The sequence below is a fragment of the Aethina tumida genome, chromosome 1 (assembly GCF_024364675.1).
Source record: "Aethina tumida isolate Nest 87 chromosome 1, icAetTumi1.1, whole genome shotgun sequence".
Taxonomy (NCBI): domain Eukaryota; kingdom Metazoa; phylum Arthropoda; class Insecta; order Coleoptera; family Nitidulidae; genus Aethina; species Aethina tumida.
The window spans coordinates 5,274,571-5,299,243 of NC_065435.1; the positions used below are offsets into that span (position 1 = coordinate 5,274,571).

The following is a 24,673-nucleotide window of genomic DNA, read 5'->3' on the forward strand; positions in this document are numbered from 1 at the left end:
GATGGACATTCCTGTTTACATAACAGAAAACTAGTTTTAGTGTCTTATTTACTTCTGAACCGTTGGTTATGATCACCATAGTTGTTCCATGTTTTTAATGAAAAGGGTGATCTTGTGATACCTCATTTGAAATTTTGTGTGTTCAATAAACTTTCAAAGAAAGCTATTTAGTGTTTATTAATACAAAATGGACATTCCTGTTTACACAACAGAAAACTAGTTTTAGTGTCTTATTACTTCTGAACTGTTGGTTATGATCATCATAGTTGTTCCATTTTTTTAATGAAAAGGGTGTTCTTGTGATACCTCATTTGAAATTTTGTGTGTTCAATAAACTTTCAAAGAAAGCTATTTAGTGTTTATTAATACAAAATGGACATTCCTGTTTACACAACAGAAAACTAGTTTTAGTGTCTTATTACTTCTGAACTGTTGGTTATGATCATCATAGTTGTTCCATTTTTTTAATGAAAAGGGTGTTCTTGTGATACCTCATTTGAAATTTTGTGTGTTCAATAAATTTCCAAAGAAAGCTATTTAGTGTTTATTAATAAAAAAATGGACATTCCTGTTTACACAACAGAAAACTAGTTTTAGTGTCTTATTTACTTCTGAACTGATGGTTATGATCATCATAGTTGTTCCATTTTTTTAATGAAAAGGGTGATCTTGTGATACCTCATTTGAAATTTTGTGTTCAATAAACTTTCAAAGAAAGCTATTTAGTGTTTATTAATACAAAATGGACATTCCTGTTTACACAACAGAAAACTAGCTTTAGTGTCTTATTTACTTCTGAACTGTTGGTTATGATCACCATAGTTGTTCCATTTTGTTAATGAAAAGGGTGGTCTTGTGATACATCATTTGAAATTTTGTGTGTTCAATAAACTTTCAAAGAAAGCTATTTAGAGTTTATTAATAAAAAAATGACATTCCTGTTTACACAACAGAAAACTAGTTTTAATGTCTTAATTACTTCTGAACTGTTGATTATGATCACCATAGTTGTTTCATTTTTTTTTGAAAACGGTGGTCTTGTGATACCTCATTTGAAATTTTGTGTGTTCAATAAATTTTCAAAGAAATCTATTCAGTATTTATTAATAAAAAGATGGACATTCCTGTTTACACAACAGAAAACTAGTTTTAGTGTCTTATTTACTTCTGAACTGTTGGTTATGATCACCATAGTTGTTCCATTTTTTTAATGAAAAGGGAGGTTTTGTGATACCTAATTTGAAATATTGTATGTCCAATAAACTTTCAAAGAAAGCTATTTAGTGTTTATTAATAAAAAGATGGACATTCATGTCTTACTTCTTAATTGAAGAACTTTTTGCAAGCCTCACTGTATATAATTCGACACAGAAAATCGAAAAACCCGAAGCCGATCCGGTATTGAACAATCGCAGAGGCCGTTCCGTTTTCACCGCTAAATATTTCCAGTATAACACGATTAGAATAAATTTAGTTGGTTTTTACGCAACGCAATTTACATACGTATCCTGCAAATGCAATCGTATCGAGTGGCGGCGTGCGTTCCCCACCCCGGGCCCGTTCACGTTTCCGGTTTCACCCTGCGGTTGGCGCAACAAGTGAACGGAGCGCAGGAGGTGAGCCCCCGCCGACTGAAAAATGGTGCAACGCCTAATTGTAATGTGCGACAGTCACTTTTGCCGCGTTACCGGATCGCACATGTGATGCGGAAAAACGTTCCGTGAACGTGAGCACCTCCTTGCGTTTTCCTTTCAAGGCGATTGATGGTGGAACAGAAAAAAAGGTGATAAAACGTTAAGGGGCCCGGACAGTTGGTGACTGGCTGTCGCTCTGGAAGTCGGGCTCTTTTCCTCGTGCCGAACAAATCATGCGACCGAACGCGGTGCTCTCAAACACCGGAATCAGAGCGAGAATGACGTATAAAATAATGGGCGTGTTTTTTATTTGTTTCTTTCTTTCAATTAAGCAGAGAAACGAATTATGCTAACATAACTTTACAATGCCTTTACGTGTAATGTCCGTGTGAAATTTACGGATAAACTTTCATGCGCACGACGTTTTTGCATATTTATTTTATAACTTTTCGTTAATTGGCAGGACTGCGGCGGAAAAAAAAACTGTGCAAATGTTTTACAACAGATAATTTTAGTGATTTTATGATCACATAAAGTTTATTTCTTAAATAAACGATTGTGCAATGCAGGAAATTTCGTTTGCTGCGTAACAAATAAATTAAGTGCCGCTGTTGGGGTTGTAATGAGTCGTGAAATTAAGTTAATTTATTACACACATACAGGCGGAAATTTTCGAAAATTGATCTGAAACAGATTAAAGAAGAACGTTGAAAAAATTTTCAAAAATAACTGAAAAATACAAAATATAATGTTATCTTTCCAGAAAAAAATTACAAAAATTAGAAAACTGATTTATATTTATTTATATTTTAAAATTTATATGCATAAACAATTAAAAATTAAATTAAATTTAAAAAATAATAGATATTATACAATATTTTATTAGAATAAAAAATAAATTTAGTAAATGACTCCAATTATTTTAAAAATAATAATATTAATTTTTAAATATGAATTAATAGTTAAAAACTTTAATTAAGAAAAAACGAATATAAATAAATAAGAAAAAAAATACATATCAGAAAGCTTCTAAAAAATATTTTAATAAAAATAAAATTATAAAAAATTAATCAAACATTTTATCAAAATAAAAAGGAAGAAGAAATTTCAACAAATACAAAAAATCAAAAAATATTAATTTTTAAAATTGTTTAATATAAGAATTATTATTTAAGAAAGTAATAAAATAAATATTAGAAAATTTGAAATTAAAAGTCAATAAATATTGAAATAAAAATAAAATTTTATTACAATAAAAAAGTAATTTCTTCATATATAAATTAAACATTTTAATTTATTATAGAAAATGTTAGTTTTCAAAAAAATATAACCATAATAGAATAATAATAAAAATAATATAAAAAAAAAACATAAAAAATTGGAAATTAAATGTAAAAAATTATACCCTAAAAATATTAAAATATATTTTCCAAAAATTAACTATAAAATTGATCCAAAATTGTTTTAGAACAAAAAAAAAAAATAAAAAAACTTCTTCAAATATTTATTTAAAAATAATAATATAATAATTTATTATATTAAAATTTAATTTTTTTATAAATTTATAAAGTGAATATAATTGTTTAAAAAAAATCTAATATAAATAATATAAAAAAATTAGAGAACTCGAAATTAAATGTTAAAAATTATACCCTAAAAATATTAAAATAAAATTCCAAAAATTAATTATGAAATTGATAATTCATTATATTAAATGTTAATTTTCAAAAATGTATAAAATATAAAAATAAATAATATAAAAAACATATTAAAAAACTCAAAATTATATATTAAAAATTATACCCCAAAAAATATTAAACTAACAATAAAAATTGATCCAAAATTTTATTAGAATAATAAAGAAAAAAAGAAATTTCTTCAGATATTTATTTTAAAATAATAATAACAAAATATCAGTTAAAAATTTTAATTTATTATATAAAAAGATAATTTTCAAAAATGAATATTATTATGTTACTAGAAAAATCTAATTTAAATAATATAAAAAACATATTATAAAACTCGAAATTAAATGTTATGTCCTAAAAATATTAAAAAAAAAAAAATAAAATTCCAAAAATTAAGTATAAAATTTATACAAAATTTTTTTACAGTAAAAAAGTAATAAAAAAATTTATTCAGATATTGATTTCAAAATAATAATAAAATATACCAAATATGAGTTAAAAATTTTAATTCTTTATATAAAAGTTTTAAAATGTATAAAAAGAATAATATTATTTTTAGAAAAATCTAATATAAATAATACAAAAAACATTTTAAAAAACTCAAAATTAAGTGTTAAAAAAACAAAATATTAAAATAAAAAGAAAATTCCAAAAATTACTTATAAAATTAATTCAAAGTTTTCCAAAAAACTTAATTTTTAAAAACTTAAAATGTCACTAATATTGTGTTAAAAAAAACTAATATAAAAATATATTAGAAAACCTAATTGTTAAAATTGATACCCAAAAAATACTAAAATAAGAATAAAATTCTAAAAATTAAATTGAAAATGGATCAAAAATTTTATTAGATAAAAAAATAAGAAAATTTCTTCAAAAACTTAAAAGTTAATAATTATTTTTTACTCCAAAATTAATAATTTAAACAATCTGTCCAGAAATATATTAAAATTAAATAGAACGTCATTTTATAAAAAATAAATATGTATTGTATAAGGTAAGATAATTTAAAGAGAGTAAAGTATGGTGTAAAATTTTTAAATTTAGTTTAAAGAGTTATTAAATTATAAAAGTAACAAATTAAAATTAAAATTGTGACTGCATTAAAATGTAGGATAATATATTCCATTTACGTATAATTAGACACTTAAATAATAAGAATAAGATTTGAATCATCATTGTCACAGAAACCTAGAGGCTCATTTTACCCGTGACACTACTATTGTAATTATATACAAGTATTTTAATATTTTACAGCAAAGGCAATAAATCTTTATATGGCCACATAAATTTTATATATTATTACATAATTAAGGACAGTTTCACAAATTATGTAATGTTTACTACCTATTTATTCCGAATAAAATAAATTTAACACTGTTTGGTAGGTTCGGCCCCGAAACTAGATAACACATTCGATGATTAATCGATCGTGGTTATTTGCGAATGGAAAAAATTGCATCACCAAAAATTTTTATTGTGAAAATTTGAAGGAGTAATATCGTGCAATTTGTTATTCAACCTATAATGGTACAGTTACTATATTCTCTCATGAAAACGAAAGTCTCAAATAGCATAATTATTATTTTTTTTTTACTGTGTTGAAATTGCTAATAATGAATAAGTATTTTAGTACTTAAATGGCAAATTGTGCTGGATTCACAGACACTGATGAGCATGACGAAATCCGTGTACATCATTTATCTACCGGTACAGATCGGAACGTTCCAATATTCACAAATCGCCTTATCACATGATAATGCACATTTCACTTTTGGTATTTGCAGCATGACCTGAATGAGCATTGTGGTATAAACAGTTTATGCGCTTTTGATATATCGGGTACAGTAATTGTAGCGACATTTGAAAAAGTTGGGTATTAATTTTAATTATCTAACACGCGGTCTATAAGACGCCCGCGCCTTCGCGAAACAGTGAAAGTAACTAGACAACAGTAAACGTACCACATGTATAACTTTATACAAAACGACCTTGCGGCATAAATTACAATGGGATATCAGTTTTTTTGACACAGTTAAACTTCCTTTAGACCGCAGGAAAATAAACATTTAGCACCTAGGGCTAGGTTCAATCATTCAGTACCATATATCATGGTACTACAATCTCATAAATATCAATATAAATATTTTTTAAGCTAAATCGTTTATATAATAATATATGTACAGTCTTTAATATTATTTTATGATGGCATTTAAAGTTATAATTAGGGTGCTAACCCAAATATAAAAATTCAAAATTTTAATTTGTTTTTATTGTTTTTTGCTAATTAGATTATGAAAAAATTTTGTATAATTAGCACCAAAGTGTTAAATTTGGTAGTACTCCTAAGTAAAGGAAACTTACAATATTTCATCTTTTCCTAACATTTATATAACTAGCCCCAAAGGGTTAAAGTTTGTGCTTTCCAAAATATAAATTCCGTTATTTTTCCTAAGTCATAAAAACACATAACACTGTAAATGGATTTGAATATTCTCAAGGAACAGAAGCATGGGAATGTTTCAAGTAAACTTTTTTACTTTTCATTTCAATTATGTTTCTACTTAATTATACAAAAAATTCAAGTGTAACTTTTTTATACTTAGTACCAAAGGGTTAAATTTGGTATAACACTTGAAAAAAGAATAATTTTATATTTTTCTTGCCGCTACTTCAGTATATCTGACACATCAACTGAATTGTAACTGAATTCTAGATAAATTTTGTTTAACTGGCACTAAAGGGCTAAATTTAATATGTCATCCAGCAATTATAAAAAATCATTTCCTTGTGCTTACAGAAAATTATATATTTTTTACATCTCAGCAACTAATATTTTAACTTTTCCCAATATTTATATAACTATCACCAAAGGGTTGAAGTTTGTACTGGTTCTGTATAATTAACATCAAAGGGTTAAATTTGGTAGAACACTTTAGAAAAGAATAATTTTATGTTTTTATTGTCACTATTTCGGTATATCTATCTTAAATATATACATCAATAATTGTTACTGAATTCTAGATAAATTTTGTTTAATTATCACTAAAGGATTAAATTTAATGTGAGTCATTCAGCAATTATTGAAAATCATTTCCTTGTCCTTACACAAATTTATATATTTATATATTTATTATTTCATGTAATATTATTACATAACTAGCCCCAAAGGGTTAAAGTTTGTAGTTTCCAAATTATAAATTCCATTATTTTCCTAAGTTATAAAAGTACTATTTGTAAATGGATTTGAAGATTTACAAAAAACAAAAATACGAACTTTTTTGCTTTTTATTTTAATTATCTTTTTAATTATATAAAAAATTCAACTATAACTTCTGTATAATTAGCACCAAAGGTTTAAATTTTGTAAAACACTACACGAGTAGAGAATAATTTTATATTTTTCTTATCACTACTTCAGTATATCTAACTTCTAATGTACAAGTAATATTTTAACTTTTCCCAACATCTGTATAACTAGCATTAAAGGGTTAAAATTGTACTTTCCAAATTATAAATTCCATTAATTTCCTAAGTCATAAAAATAATAATTGAATATTCATAAGAGAAAAATAACATAGGAACATTTCAACTAAACTTTTTATTGTTTATATTTATCATGTTTTTATTTAATTACATAAATATTTCAACTACAACTTTTGTATAATTAACTCCAAAGGCTTAATTTAGTAGTACACACATTTATATATTTTTTGCACCTTAACAAATATTATTTTCCAACATATATGTATATAAATTCCATTCATTCCCTGAGTCATAAAAATAATAATTGTAAACATATTTAAATATTCATAAGAGAAAAATAAACATAGGAACGTTTCAAATAAACTTTTTACTGATTTTATTTATCATGTTTTTATTTAATTACATAAACATTTTAACTACAACTTTTGTATAATTAACACCAAAGGGTTAATTTAGTAGCACACTTGAAAAAGAACAATTTTATGTTTTTCTTGCCAACAACTACTACTAAATTCTAGATAAATATTCTATTCTTAATTAAAATTTAAATGGTTAAATTTAATATAATTTTTTAACTATTAGAGAAAATATTTCCCTTGTCTTGATACTAATTTCTATTTTTTGCTACTCAGCAACTAATATGTTAACTTTTCCCAACATCTATACGACTAGCACCAAAGGGTTAAAGTTAGTACTTTCCAAATTATAAATTCCGTTATTTTCCTGAGTCATATAAGTACTAATTGTAAATGGATTTGAATATTCACAAGAAAAAAAAAACATGGGAACGTTTTAATTCGACTTTTTTGCTTGTGAGCGTGTAAAAGATATTGAAACAGTCATTTATGTAACCCGAGCAAACCTTACATAACAGTTTGCAAATACAGCTATTAGTTGTAAACTGGTTTATTTTTCTAATAATCAAATAAATAGTTAATAATTGCACATTTACAACTGTTCTTAACGGTGCAAATCACATAAAATTATTTGTATTAAATATTAGTATTAATAAAAAAATATATTAATAGCCCACCTTGTAAATATTACCGTGTAATTGATATTTTGAAACGTGATTGGAAACAACGCTGGCGTTGGTTAAGAAAGCGCTTTGAAATGTGGGATATCAATACATCGGCTATATGCAATAAAAATTTTCGATTTCACCAAGACAATTTGTCTTCATATTTCTCGAACCGGACGCCTGCTTAGAAAATTCGTATAAAATTATCCGCCGTTTAAAAAAATTTTTAATCAACCAATAAACAATTTACGAAACGACGAGCCTTAAATTGCATATGCAAATTGCTGCAACCGAATTTCGTAATGTGGATTGAAAACAAAAGTTAACCTTGAAACATGATTTTATTTCCTGTTACGCTTTCTTCTAATGATTAAAGATGCTTCGATTTTGTTTGGTATTAATGGTTTCAATATGCAGTTTTGTTGAAGAAAGTCGGTTTTTATTGTGTTAGTTTCCTGCAAATTGCATGGCAAATATACATATTGATTCGCAGTATTAGGAACAACAGTTTTACTTATAAATTATTAAAATCCTCATGGATTTTGTTGTTGTTATGGTTTCTATTCTGTTCTAGAAGGAGCACCATTTGCATGAGTGTTAAAAAATTTTGGTGACGTTCGTTCGTGTGTGTCTAATTAAGGGTCTCGATAAATATGGAACAGGTTCCGGAAAGTGTTGTTATCCTTAATGGTTGGGTGGGCATAAAAATGGTTCGTGTGAATTATTAGAAACTGTAGCAATTATCAGTATGGTCCACGTTATGTCTTTGTCGGGAAAAAAAGTCTCGAGGTCATTTTATAGGTGGGTGTGGTGATAATAACGACCTTACATTCGCCATATCCTTATTCCACTTATTGTTTTGTTATTTTTCCTTAATTCTTTTGAAACACATTCATTTCGTAATAAAATTAAGATGGAAAAAAAAAACCTGAAATATCAGGTAATTGTTGATCTAGACCGAAGCCAAGGACTCCTGTTGATATGGTTCGGACGCAGAATTTAAATTAAACCGTAAAAAAAAATGTCGAAACTTGATTATTAAATTGGTACTTTGTTCTTCAGAAATTTCCAAAATGTGTCGCTGAAGTAGAAAGTCCATCCGACAGATGGTCATTTCCAAGTCCACATGAGTTTCTTAATATACCCAGAAAATTTACTACGCACACAATTTTTAATTACTTTATTTACCACATATACGTATATAATTTTGATTTATAATAATAATAAAGCACAGTTTCTAGAACAAGAAGATCCGCAAGGATGAAAACATACAGTTTTATTGACAGTGAAAGTCAACAAAATTAAGCCATTTACGTTATAATATCGAAAATTTCAAAACACGACCAGATATTTGATCCAGTTACAGCTTTCCATTCTACAATTTATGTGATTGAAAATAATCAAACTTGTTGCACTGCTTACGCAATTCATAAAAATTGAACATTGTACATGATTTATTCGACCTGTTACTTAATTTGTCCGTATGTCACAAATTGCATTTCAAAATCTGTTACTAGGTGTCCATTAATTAGATTGCCCCAGTATGCACTTATAATTTAATAATATGCACAAATGTACTTTTATTATTTATAAATAGTGGAATTTCCTGCACAAACGGATATCCGATTGTATTTAATTCATTATATGCAATTAAAATACTTGACAATGACATTCTTTTATGACGCTTTAATTGATAATTATTATAAGTTTTAGTTACTTCTAACTTTTCATTCAGAATCTTCGTTCAATTTCCTTTGCGGTGAAGATCATTTAAGTTGTTTACATCGAGAAGATAAGTGAAAAATAGAAACCAGGCATTTCTACACTCTTAAAATGCAATTAGATATATATAATTTATTTTAAATTCGTTTAAACTCAATATTTCATGCTGGTTAGTTTCCTTTTTTAAATTACAATGGGATATTAGTTTTTGACACAATTAAACGTCCATGAAAATACATGTCTAGCACCAAGGGTTAAGCCCATCAAACTACAATCTCTTTAATCTTTAATCTTTAGAATTTTTTAAGAACACTTAAGAGTGCTTCTCTAAATATATAAAAAACGTTCACGTATAATTAAAATTAAAAAATAGAAATCAGACATTTATATACTCTTAAAATACAATTAAATATATATAATTTGTTTTAAATTCTCTTTAAACTCACGACTTTATAAGAGTAATGAAATTTTCTTTGTTAAATGCAGCTTAAATTACAATGGGATGTCAGTTTTTTTGACACAATTAAACTTCCCTTAAAACACAGGGAAATACATATTTAGCACCAAGGGCTAAGTTCATCAAATATAGTACCACAATCTCTTTAATATGTTTTTTAATTTATCTTAATTAAACTGTTTATACACTATTATAATGTTATCTGTTAATTTTAGAATTATTTTAAAGAAGAGTACTTAAGAGTAAGACTTAATTATAGTGCTAATCTAAACGTATAAAAAATATTCACGTATGAGAATATTAAATTTCCTTTTTAATGAAGATCATATAAGTTATTTACATCAAGAAAATAAGTGAAAAATAGAAACCATACATTTATGGTATGTGCTGTTAAAATACAGTTAAATATATAAAATTTGTTAAATGCTATTTAAACTAACAATTTCATGAGATTCGTCAAATTTTTTAAATGCTGCTTAAATTACAATGGTTTTTTTAACACAACTAAAGTTCCCTTAAATCACAGGAAAATATATATTTAGCACCAAGGGCTAAGTCCATCAAATATAGTACTAGTCTCTTAAATATATATTTTTTAATTTATCTTAATTAAACTTACATACAGTTTTCACCTGTTGACCTTTAAAATTATTTTAATAAGAGCACTTAAGAGTAAAGAATAATTATGGTGCTAACCTAAATGTATGAGTGTGTAACGAAGATCATATAAATTGTTTACATTAAGAAGGCAAGTGAAAAATAGAAATCAGACTTGTAATGTAATTAAATATGTATAATTTGTTTAAAATTCTCTTTAAATCTCCATTTTTAAATATCAAATTATCTCTTCTGTCAATCTGTCTTTTAATTTAGGTCACCAAATATCACTAAAAGTATTGTCATGTTTACAAAAAAAATTATAAATTTGCACACTTGGTGTCCTTGTAACCTTTCACCTTGTAAAAATCAAAAGGAGAAATCAAATTTTATCCAGCAAAAACATCAGACCGATCACTTTCAGTGCAATTTGTTTTTATAAACAATAGACGTTTAGCAAAAGCCTTGTCTGTTGCAATAAAATATCGGTTTGTGCTAGAAAAAAAAAGCGTTTTCACAAATTGTGGTCTAAGAAATCACTTCGAATAACTCAAGACAGCTGATCCGGAGAGCCATTAAAGTTGTTCAATACATGCACACCGTATTGCATGCAAAAAATAAAAAATTAATTATTGTGTTGCGGTACATATTACATTATGAACAGCCGAGTAACAAGATTTTGCTGGTTTGCATATCCCACAAGTCCAGTTGGTATTGTTTGTTTTGCTTTGCTTTCTAGGAATATGTACGGTGTGTTAAATGTTCGTTTTGTTGCTGGAATTAGGTTGATCTAGTCTACTGTAATATCCTAGAAAATAAATGCTAAGCGCCAAGGATTTTCATGATTAGCCACGCCTTGATAGTTGCAATATTCGTTAAAATGCTAATACAACTCTTTGTTTACTCCGAGTAATCAGCCATTATTTCTTTTCAAGAAATGTAGCCTAGATTGAGGATTGAACGCTCATTTTAGAAACCATTGCAAATGTTATATTTTATTCTCGTTTGTGTTAAATACAACTAGCAATAACTTGTATAACGCAAGAATCTGCACTTTTATTGTATCATCTAGATTTATCTCTTACAACAACGTTTAATTTGTACCACTGCTTTAACTGTTCTCATTTATATTGAACTCGGTTGATATTTCAACTTACGCAATGACAGGAATCTGCAATAAATACATCCTTTGTGTCACCCACGTGCAACGTCATCTGTTGGGCCATTTTTAAAATTTCGAAATAAATATTATTTACAGCAAAAAAACATGATTAGATATGTTAGATATTAATTCGTCAGTTGTCCCGGTTAATCTAGATTAACGACCGTCCAAATAACGTCAAACTGTCATCGAAGGATGCAATAAATCATTATGGTTTTATTATTATGCCGTACGCCTAAACCTCGCTAAAAAATTCTATCACAACAATAGAACGGTATCGATTTAATCTCGTGTCATTGAAATGAGTGTAGGAGTTGTTATTTACCAATCGTATTATTTATGTACGCATAGAATTGGCTATTTATCAGAATCATTTTGCACGTGACCTTTTCGTTTTTCATATTTTTCACGGAGCGTTGCGAAAATTGCTGTCTGATTTGTGTAACAGTCAAGGAAGGAACTTTTACTCCGTTGCACATTCAATGGCATTGTTTTATATTCACTAAAACTAAATGGATCTGATGGTTATTGTCTTCGTTTAATCTGGAAAGCTATAAATCACTTGAGGATTAAGACGTTGGCAAATAAATCAAGGCAAAAAGGCCTATTTAAGGATTTTGCAAATCCTACGTAATAAATTAGTTCACACCTACAACTGTTATATATAATTATCGGAGATTACATTTAATGGAAAAATGACGTGGATATGATAATCAATTGTAGACGTTCAGTTCCAAGTAAACTTCAACCTTCTACATTCCTCGTAAAAATGTCGACTCCTCATTAAAATACTTTGACTACTTCTCTGTGGACTACTCGTTCAGTTTTGAGAAGTGGATTTAGGCATCTTTTGGGCCAATTGCTGTCTGATTCGTACAACAATCAAGTAAGGAACTTTTACTCAATTGCACATTCAATGCATTGTTTTATATTCACTAAAACTTGATGGTTTTGACGGTTATTTTCTTCAATTAAGCAGGAAACGAATAACTCCTCGAGTATTAAGACACTGTGAAATAAATCAAAGCAAATAGTCTCATTTAATGGGGTTTTTCAAATCCCACACATTAAATAAGTCCACACCTACACCTGCTACTAAAAAATCAATCATTAGCAGCCACTTTTTCCACAGGGAAAACACTCCACGGTCGTCCTTCAAAAAATCAGTCGTGTGTATTAAAACCAGTACCATATTCCCCGTTCACCTCAACTTAATTAAAAAAACAAATAGTTCAATACCAGTGCGTTTCCTAAACCGGATATGCATTTAGTGTAGACCGACAAACATCTTCATGATCACTGTTTTGGATCGTTCCCAGCTGAGTAGGAAGTAATTGCTCACGTCAAAATAAGTTTTATGGTTTGTCGATTTGGTGTAATTTAAACCGGCCTGCGGTTGATACTCTAGATTGATCCGGCCAGCAAATTATTAATTACCACTGCTTAAACACAACTTAATCTAACCATCTGGGCGCCGTGAGCGTGAAATTGTTCAGAAAAATATTACACAGCTCATGCACTGAATGTTTGTGATGATTTGTTTTTGTTAATTTATTCCGTTTTGTTCGTAGGTAAGGCATACGATTTCCTCGTCGTAAGTATGGATTATCATCAGTTGATTGGACGGCTCTTTGCTGCAGTACTAAAGGCTTTGTCATACTGCGATTGCCTTCCCTCGGTCATAATGCAACATAACTGTACGCCTCTAGAACTAATCAAAAATCACACTGTTGTAATTTTAGCTCCAACAATACGTTCATTTGGTTTTTTAAATGATATTTATCTAACAGAGTTCCCAGAGAAAGTAAAAACGTTATTATTGATTTTACCAGAGTCACATGTGGCACAAGTCATATGGTACTCGTTTTCAAAAGCAGATCTGCACTTCTTAACCGTGGGAGAACTGATGTTGACATTATTCAGTGTTTATTATATAAAAATCATATCTTCGTTCTATTTGACCTTGTACAACTGATGTCATCAGATGCCTACATATTTTAATTCCATTTCAGAAGAGCAATTACATTTAAACGATCATAATCAAACAGAAACAATTCTCAATTGTTAACAGTGGCAGATATAAATAAATTTCCTCTGAACAATTAGTTGTACAACACACAGTTCACCCTTTAAAGACGTCTTCTTGGACGCTGCGATTTAAATTAACATTCTGCAACACATGCCGACGATAACATCTGAAGGTGTAAAGAAAATAATAAAGGATATCACGTAACATGTCAATTTCAAGGTTTCAAAAGTCGATAAGTTCAAATTCGCCATTAATTAACCATAAATTATTAACGAAGATGCAACAAACAAAAAATCTTCTCCATTTAAAAGAATCGGAATCTGTGACACGTGAAGGTGAAGTCGAGACAATAATCCAGCAATTTGGGCCATGTTTTTTCTTCACATCCTAGATCGAGCCAAAGGACAGCGAAAGTAACGTTCATTGCAAATTGAGTTGATAACTGCAATTGGTCATCATTAAAACGAGGTTCAAGTAAAAACGTAAATGTTGAACCAGTTTGCACGCATTAAACCACAATTTGTGTTCTAGATATATAACTTATTATATAATTTAAAACTTTCTCTGTGACTTCTTTAATCTAATGTATTGAATTTACTGGTCCAAGGTTCCAAAAAAATTGATTATGTAACATGGTTTATCCTCTTGTAGGATGCAGTTTAATCATTGGAAACTAGAAACGCTAAATATCGTTGCAATTTAATATTAGGATGGCATATGGTCAATGGGTATATTGTTTGTTTATAAATTCAATCGGTTATATTAAACTGTTTATCATGTATCTGGCACAAATCGAACTTAATGGCTCAACTTATTAACATAAAGAATATACCTATTAGATTAAAGTGAAATTATAAATAAAAGTGTTGAAAATCACTTTTGGTTTTGTTATAAGAATGCACGGTAAATCAGACGTTGCTTTCTTTAAACATTTAATGAATTCTACATGCATATATTATAATTATCGGTGATCATAGTTAATAGAAAACTGACGTTGGTCACTTCTTTATAAATTTCAACCTTCTGTGGACAAGTGCAACAACTTTCCTCTCAAAAAATCGTCTCTTCATTAGAACATTTTGACAAATTCGACAGTTAATTAATGGTGGACTACTCGTTCAACTTCGAGAAGTGGATGTAGATTTTTTGGGTCAATTGCTGTCTGATTTGTACAACAGTCAAGGAAGGAACTTTTACCCCATTGTACATTCAATGTCATTGTTTTATATTTACAAAAACTAAATGGATCTTATGGTTATTGTCTTCAATTATTGTGGAAACCAGTAAATCATTTACTTGAGGATTATGATACAGACAAATAAATCAAGGCAAAAAGGCCCATTTAAAGATTTTGCAAATCCTGTGTAATCATCAAGAATTTATGAGATGTTCATTTCTTTTTAAATTTCTACCTTCTGTGGTCAAGTGCAGCAACATTCCCCTAAAAAGTCAATTCCTCAGAATATTTTGATAACTACTCGACAATTAATTAATATTAGACTATTCGTTCAGCTTTAAGAAGGTAATATTTTAAGTCAATTGCTGTTTGATTTGTACAACAGTCAAAGAAGGAACTTTTACTCCATTGTACATTCAATGTCATTGTTTTATGTTCACAAAAATTTAATGGATCTGATGTTCAATTATTGTGGATACCAGTAAATCATTTACTTGAGGATTATGATAGGTAAATAAAGGCAAAAAGGTCTATTTAAGGATTTTGTAAATTCTACATAATAAGTAAGTTCACACCTACATCTGTTACAAAAATAAATCAATCATATTCTACATGTGTATATATTATAATCAATGAAAATCCCATTTAATATAAAACTGATGCAGATATGATAATCAATATTGGTCAAGATTTTAAGAAAAGTTCATTTCTTTATAAATTTCAAGTGCAGCAACATTCCTCTAAAAAGTCAACTCCTCATTAGATTTTGATAAATACTCGAGAGTTAATTAAAGGTGGACTACTCATTCAGCTTCGAGAAGTAAAATTAGTCATATTTTGTGTCAATTGAGGTCTGATTTATACGACAGTCAAGGAAGAAACTTTTACTCTATTGTACATTCAATGTCATTGTTTTATGTTCAAAAAAACTAAATGAATCTGATTGTTATTCCCTTCAATTATTGTGGAAACCTGTAAATCATTTACTTGAGGATTGTGACAGACCAATAAATAAAGACAAAAAGATCCATTTAAGGATTTTGTAAATTCTACATAATAAGTAAGTTCACATCTACAGCTGTAACAAAAAAATCAATCATATTCTATACGTGTATATTATAATCAATGAAAATCCCATTTAATATAAAAGTGACGCAGATATGATAATCAATATTGGTCAAGATTTTACGAGAAGTTCATATCTTTATTAATTTCAATCTTCTGGAGTCAAGTGCAGCAACATTCCTCTAAAAAGTCGACTCTTTATTAGAAGATTTTGATAAACACTCGAAAATTAATTAATAATGGACTAGTCGTTCAGCTTCGAGAATTGGAATTAGTCATATTTTGTGCCAATTGCTGTCTGATTTGTTCAATAGTCAAGGAACAAAGTTTTACTCCATTGTACATTCAATGTCATTGTTTTATGTTCAAAAAAACTAAATGGATCTAATTGTTATCCCCTTCAATTATTCTGGAAACCAGTAAATCATTTACTTGACTGAGGCAAATAAATCAAAGATAAAAGACAAAAAAAAATAAGTTCACACCTACACTCTTCGTAAATGTCAACTTTCTATGATAATTCTTTTCAAAAAGAGGACTTTTTATTAGAAAACATTGACAAATATTCAAGAGTTGGAAGTCCACCACTCATTCAATTCCGAGAAATGGATTTAGTCATCTTGTAGGTCACGTATGATCTTTTCACAGCAATTAATCAATAAAAATTTTCCTAATTCCCGTCTAATTGATGTGTTTGGAAAGTGCGGAGCCGACACAATAAGCGCTAATTAAAAACAAAACGTGGTTAATTGCATAAATTAGCGATTTATAAAGACAATAAAATTTGGGCAATTTTCCCCTTGCCTAACTGATTATGGAAAGTGAATTTTGTGAGACCTGCGCTGGATAAGTTGCACAAACTTCAATAATAAAGAAGAATACAATCGGGCCTGTGTTGCGGTGATTATTCGAAAAAGTCACAGCATTGTTCCTGATACAGTCGGTCCATTATTAATTCAATTATATAAGCCGGTCTTATTTGTCACAGGTTGAGACAAAATGTGATCGTGGACAATTTATATAAGGGGAAAGCAGCCTATATTTTAATGTTTCAGCATTTCCACCTGTTCAACAAATCAGGTCCGAGATTGACGGGAGTTTATCTTGCGGATCGTTATTACACAAATTGAACTATGGACTAATTATGATGAGGTTGTTAACATTTATATTATTTACATAAGACCCGAAATGTCATTAAAAATTTTCATTAAACTCGAATTATGTAACGTTTCGAAATTGTCCAAACCAAAACGATTTCTGGAATTTTGCAACTGTGTAATAATTATTGTAAAATAATCTCGAACACAAACAAATCTTAGTCGACCATTAAATTTTATTGTACAAAAATCGACGCCATACCAATACAATATCTAATTAACACTCACCAAGTGAAAAATCCAGCTAATCAGTTTCTTCAGCATGTATAGAAAAAGATTTGTTGTTGCATAAGACGGTGATTATGGCAGAACCAGATCATTTGTTAAATGAGATAATTATGCCTTAATTGCGTGGTTTTTCGAGCAAATTGAATGGGACTGCGATTTAATTTAATTAAATCGGATTTGTTTATGTAACGCCGCTCGATTAAAACATTCATAAAGGTAATTGCGGCCGTAATTGTTACAGTTCGTGTACCTAAACAACCGTTAATCCGAACAATGTTCACATCTTAGTCGGCTGATTGGAGCGGAGAAGATTCAATGAGAAAAAAAAAAGATGAATACGATTTCTCATTAAGCTGATGGTTGAATTAATTGGAAAAAATTGTGACTGACGAAGGTGTTTTGCAATATATTCACTTTTTTGTTTTGATGAAAAAATATAATTTAATATTTTTAAATGAAATTAAAACTATTAGTAAAAAATGATAAATGTATCAGTAAATTGTGAAATAAACAAATTATCTTAAAAGTTTTTCAATTAAAAATATAAATTTAAAAAATAAAACCAAAAATAAGCACAAAACCTAATTTTTTTAATGATATATTGAATTATAAAACTTAAAAATATATAAGATTTAAGATAAATAAAAACAAAAAATATTTTTAATAAATATTTAATTTTATAGTTTTAATGAGGCTAAACTATTAATAAAAATTGTAAACAAATTAGTAAATTGTGGAATAAACAAGATATTTTAAGAATTTTTCAAATAAAAATATAATTTTAAAATGAAAGACAAAAAATAAAGATAAAACATAAATTTTTCAACGATAATTTAAATTATGAAACTTATAAATAAACAAAACAAGAAGACCAAAAACAACTATTAATAAAAATTGTAAATAAATCAGTAAATTGTAAAATAAACAAGATATTTTAAGAATTTTTTAAATAAAAATATAAATTTAAAAAACAAGACAAAAAATAAACACAAAAACTTAATTTTTCAATGATAAATTGAATTATGAAATTTAGAAACAAATAAGATAAATAATTTAAAATACTAGAATTAAATATGTTTAATAAACATTTAATTTTATAGTTTTAATGAGAATAAACTATTAGTAAAAATTGATAAATAAATTAGTAAATTGTAAAATAAACAAGTTATTTTAAGAATTTTTCAAATAAAAATATAAATATAAAAAGGAAGACAAAAAAAAACAAAATCTGTTTTTTCAACGATAAATCGAATTATGAAACTTGTCAATAAATAAGATAAATAGTTTAAAAGACTAGGAAATCTTTCAAAAGTTATAAAACAAAAAGATATATTTAGGAATAATAAAAACAAAAAAATATGTTTAATAAATATTTAATTTTATAGATTTAATGAGAATAAACTATTAATAAAAATTTATAAAAAAATCAGTAAATTGTAAAATAAACAAGATATTTTAAGAATTTTTCAAATAAAAATATAAATTTGAGAAGCAAGACAAAAAATAAAAAAATATGTTTGATAAATATTTAATTTTATAGATTTAATAGGAATAAACTATTAATAAAAATTGATAAATAAATCAGTAAATTGTAAAATAAACAAAATATTTCAAATAAAAATATAAATTTAAAAAGCAAGATTAAAATAAACACAAAGTCTGTTTTTTCAATGATAAATTGAATTATGAAACTTGTAAATAAATAAGATAAACAGTTTAAAAGATTAGAAAATCTTTCAAAAGTTATAAAACAAAAGGATATGTTAGGAAAATTTTAGGAATAATAAAAACAAAGAAATATGTTTAATAAATATTTAATTTTATAGATTTAATAAGAATAAACTATTAATAAAAATTGATAAAAAAATCAGTAAATTGTAAAATAAACAAGATATTTTAAGAATTTTTCAAATAAAAATATAAATTTAATAAGCAAGACAAAAAATTAACACAATATCTGTTTTTTTTTCAACGATATATTGAATTATGAAACTTGTAAATAAATAAGATAAACAGTTTAAAAGATTAGAAAATTTTTCAAAAGTTATAAAACAAAAGGATATGTTAGGAAAATTTTAGGAATAATAAAAACAAAAAAATATGTTTAATAAATATTTAATTTTATAGATTTAATGAGAATAAACTATTAATAAAAATTTATAAAAAAATCAGTAAATTATAAAATAAACAAGATATTTTAAGAATTTTTCAAATAAAAATATAAATTTAAAAAGCAAGACATAGAAAATAGTATAGAAATCTTTCAAAGACTATGAAACAAAAGTGCATATTATTAAACCAATTTGATTCGAGTTATAAACTGGAATTATGAAGATCTCAGGAGGACTTTTAATTTATTTATAATCTGCATTTAATTGATGACATTTTGTACATTAATCCTTTGTATTTAATGCAAACTAAGAAACATTGCACAACTAAAGGTTAGTTCCCAAGATTCATTTAAGCAAAATTTATATGAAAGCCCAACGACGAAGTCGCATGTTTCATAATTATTATAAAACAAAATTTTGCATATTATATAGTATAAATCCAGGAAGAGGATATTAACATAAACCTATTACGGTAATATATTCAAAGCGTAAAATTTTAAGTAGTATGGTGATTTACAAAATTAATAACGTGTTTGTCAACTCTGGTATTTATTAAACCGTACGAGTTATATTCAAAATTAACCCATTTAAATCGTGCACTTTCAAATAATTAAGCCCGACAAAAAGGAATCAGAAGCCTGACCGTGATATTTAGCAACACGAAGGAACCGCATTCAATTTATTGTTGTTATACGTCAGTCCAATTAAACAAAATATCAGCCTTCATTAACGAGCCACCGCATTACGAAACCGGCGATTTTCGTAAATGTCACAACCCGCCCCTCAACGAAAAATGACAACAAAACAAGCAAAAAAAAAATGATGCGAAGACCGTACGGATTCATCTCGAGGTCGACAATGCGAATGTGCTTAAAACGTACGCCATATGCAAATGACAAATTTATAATGGCCGACAATACCATTTATATGTCATCTCACAATCTCCGTATGATCTAACGTTCGTTTTTTCGAGGTACATTGCAATTCTTAAGTGCCAACACGTCCTCGTGCATACGCTATATTAATTCAATACGGTTACACAAGATATGAGATCCTGTTTTTTTTTTTCCTTTTCTGTTTTCAATAAATGGATTTTTGTGGTCTCAATCGTAAATTGTGTGTTTGAACGACAAGAAAATACGGTTGTTTATTTATGGTTTCTAATATTTCCTTTTCAAATTGGTCTTGTTACTTTAGTGAGTTTGATTACTTTAGTTTTCTCCATTTTTAACATTAACTTTCATGGTTTTCTATTTACATTTCATTTTTTTATAAATTTACAACTTAAAAATGTTCCTCGTTTGTTTTATATCCACTTTTATTAATAATATTTTCTTCTATAACTATTCAATCTGTGGTTTCTGAGAGTCAGAATCAAGAATTATAATTACATGTAATTTTTAATTGATAAAAAAGTGGTCATATTAGTCTTTCCAATGGCTAATGTAAAAATAATATAAAACACAGACGATAGATCAAAGAAATCTCTTTCATTTGACGCCAAGTTCACCAACTTCTGTTCAACCAAATTGAAGTTACACAGTTTTACGTTCCTCAATGTTTAAAGTGTTACCTCATCTCCAATTTATTTTAAGAGATACCCCAAGAATAATATGATAAAAAATATGGCAAAGGTTCTTAATAAAAATAATCAAATGTCTTGAATGCACCATTCAATTGTGTTAGCCCTCCAGCCCTATGAACTTGAAATCTTTCACCTTTGATTAATAATCAAATGTCTTAAATGCACCTTTAATTGGCAAATTAAAATGAATTTATTGATGTTTCTTGTTTCAGTGACTGTTACTTTAGAAACATAAACGTTTATTTCAGGGCCACTTTTATTAATAATATTTTAAACTTATTCAATTGATAGTTTCTTAAGTTACTAGTTTTTTACATTAATTTAAATGTTTTTTTATAGTAAGCCCCAATAAAACAATTTGCATTAGCAATTTATTGCAACCGACTCGTTTGCCTTAACATCATCAACCTTTCCTTATTAAAATATCCACATGTCAGCGTTTTCCTAAAACCGACCATCGATAAATCGGACATAAAAATTGCGTTTGTTGTTAAATCTATGTTTGTATCAGTGTGCAGTTGCTCGGGTATTTATTTTTTAAGGTGACTGTAACAAGAACCGGCGTATCTCAGTTCCTGCACGTATAACTTTCTATCGCTTCCTAATATCAGCGGTCTCGCTAAAATAGGAGAAGAAAATAAAAATTAAAACGCCGTACTTTTCACTTGACACTTTTAAAAAAAAATGTATCATTACGGCAATCAATATTGTTAAAATGATTGCACACACACCAACCAATATGTTACCAATTTAAATACTTTCAAATACTAATTGAGCCGAATTGAAAGTGCACATGCGTTTTCGTCTGTTTAATTTGTCTTTTATCTGACATAATAAAATCATTTTTGATTTCTATTTTCCTATTATGTGTGAGCTGAAGCATCCTCATTATTTTTTAAATTGTTGTTTGATGAAGTAATTTAAATTACTGTGCAAAATGGCTGAATGTAATAAAACTTTCCAAAAACGATACACTAAATTATCGTTGAGCAAGTCACAACGTAATTTCTGTTATTTCAGTCAATTTTCAGTCAGGTTTAGGCCGGAGACAACAGTAAAACGCTAATTTGGGGCATCCTGTACTTTTGTCAATGAAAATAAAAAAAATTACAATCGACGAAGCATTGTTTCCACTTAATATCAGTACTTTTATATACACAAAATGTCAGAATAAAATCAAACTTTTCCAAAATAATACACTAAATTATCGTTGATTAAGTCATAGCCATATTTCTGATATTTCAGTCAGTTTTCAGTCAAGTTTAGGCTGAGGACAACAGTAAAACGGGTAATTTAGGACGCCCTGTAGTTTTGTCATTGACAATACAGAATTCTACAATCGATGAAACATTATTCCCATTTGAAATCAGTACTTTTACATACACAAAATATCAGAATAAAATCAAAATTCCCCAAAATAATACACTAAATTATCGTTGATTAAGTTTTGATATTTCAGTCAGTTTTCAGTCAAGTTTAGGCTGTTGACAACAGTAAAACAGCTAATTTAGGACACTCTGTAGTTTTGTCAATGACAATACAGAATTCAATAATCGATGAAACATTATTCCCATTTGAAATCAGTACTTTTACTTACGCAAAATATCAGAATAAAATAAAACTTTCAAAAAACAATACACTAAATTATCGTTGATTAAGTCACAGCCATATTTCTGATATTTCAGTCAGTTTTCAGTCAAGTTTAGGCTAAAGACAACAGTAAAACAGCTAATTTAGGACACTGTAGTTTTGTCAATGACAATACAGAATTCAATAATCGATGAAACATTATTCCCATTTGAAATCAGTACTATTACATACGCAAAATATCAGAATAAAATCAAAATTCCCCAAAATAATACACTAAATTATCGTTGATTAAGACATAGTCATGTCTCTGATATTTCAGTCAGTTTTCAGTCAAGTTTAGGCTTAAGACAACAGTAAAACAGCTAATTTAGGACACTCTGTAGTTTTGTCAATTAGAATACAGAATTATACAATCAATGAAGAATTGTTTCCACTTGACATTAGTACTTTTACATAAATTAAATTATCGTTGATTAATGATATTTCTGATATTTCATTCAGGTTTAGGCTGATGAGAACAGTAAAACAGCTAATTTGGGACGCCCTGTAGTTTTGTCAGTGAGAATACAGAATTCTACAATCGATGAAGCATTGTTTCCACTTGACATCAGTACTTTTACATACGCTGAAAAATTTACATACAATTTGTTGGATGCATATTTTTATATGTTCAATAAGTCGTAACGAAGATCGGTCTTGATAAGGTTTTGAGCATTGTATTTAGATTTTTCGACTTTATAAGATTTATTGTTTTTTATTCAGATCATTCGGAGATACACGAGAAAGAAAGTCGGTAATTATTTTATGGTGGCTTCATTAGAAATTTTTTTCGAAGATGGATCTGATCAAGATAATTCGGTTATTAATAGGCGATTTCAAATCGCCCGGTTTAATTGTACAATTAAGTAATTAAATATATACTACCTTGCGAAATATTCATAATTATTGCAAAGTTAAAAAACGTGTTTCTGCAATTTACATAATTAAATATAATTAACGATAATTGTATAAGTAATAGTTTGCTCCTCGTATGTGAAACATTTACTCGGTCGACATCGTTTTTTTAAATATGTATGTTTATACACAAATTCTCATATTATTGCTTGTTATGAAACTGGCGAAAGTAATTTTTATTGTGTTCAGAAATTCCAAACACAAACAATGTCTATTTATTGTTTATATAAATTAGGTTACAATATAAAAATGGGGATCATAAAATGTGGCCTTCCACTGAGTTATAATACAAGATTAGAGAATTAACCATTAAACATCCCTAAAGAGAAAAATGCTCCATTTTACCTTGAATGAGATCGCATAAATGCAAATAAAGCATCATTACAATATTTCGCGAATTTAACAGCTAGGCAATTAAAGCAAGGCTAAGAACAACTAGATTTGTTTGTTTGAATATTTTAGCAATTAACTCAATTCAGTTTTCATCCATTTAAGTAGTAATATTATCTTTGAAACAAGAAATTAATGGATGCCCATACATGAAAACTTGTTATGTAATCTTGACATTAACAATTTAGGGAATTGCACTGAAAATCATGCTACGTACAGACCGTTGTAACAACAATGGATTATTACAGAAATTAACTTATATAATTTTAATTTTTTTTCCAGACTATTGTTGTTCAATTGTGGTAATTATTATACGGCTAATAACTCTTCTTATAAACACGTTAACCACATGGAATGTCCCACATTTCAAATGATTGTTTCTTGTGTGTGTTCAAAAAACCATTTGTCTCAACCCATACCATTAATTTCACCCTAGAAAAATCCAATATTTATGGATACACATTTTGTGGGTGTGTCGTACTTGCAGTTAATAAAACTGGCTTTGTGAATTTTTTCATTCCTTTGGCATTTTCAAGAGACACATGGATATTAATATTTTGCCACTCAACGGCCGAACAGGTATGATATATTGTTTGGCATTTCACCATATTCGATTCCCT

The 24,673-nt window shown here is 27.7% G+C and overlaps 1 protein-coding gene and 1 long non-coding RNA gene across 11 annotated transcripts in view; one reads left to right on the plus strand and one right to left on the minus strand.

The window, feature by feature from the left end:
• LOC126264273 (uncharacterized) overlaps positions 1-24,673 on the minus strand; it is a 240,268-nt gene that overhangs the window by 58,593 nt on the left and 157,002 nt on the right. The gene's annotated exons all lie outside the window — the stretch shown is intronic.
• The window catches only part of LOC109598001 (uncharacterized), a 56,512-nt gene that overhangs the window by 22,496 nt on the left and 9,343 nt on the right, over positions 1-24,673 (plus strand). The gene's annotated exons all lie outside the window — the stretch shown is intronic.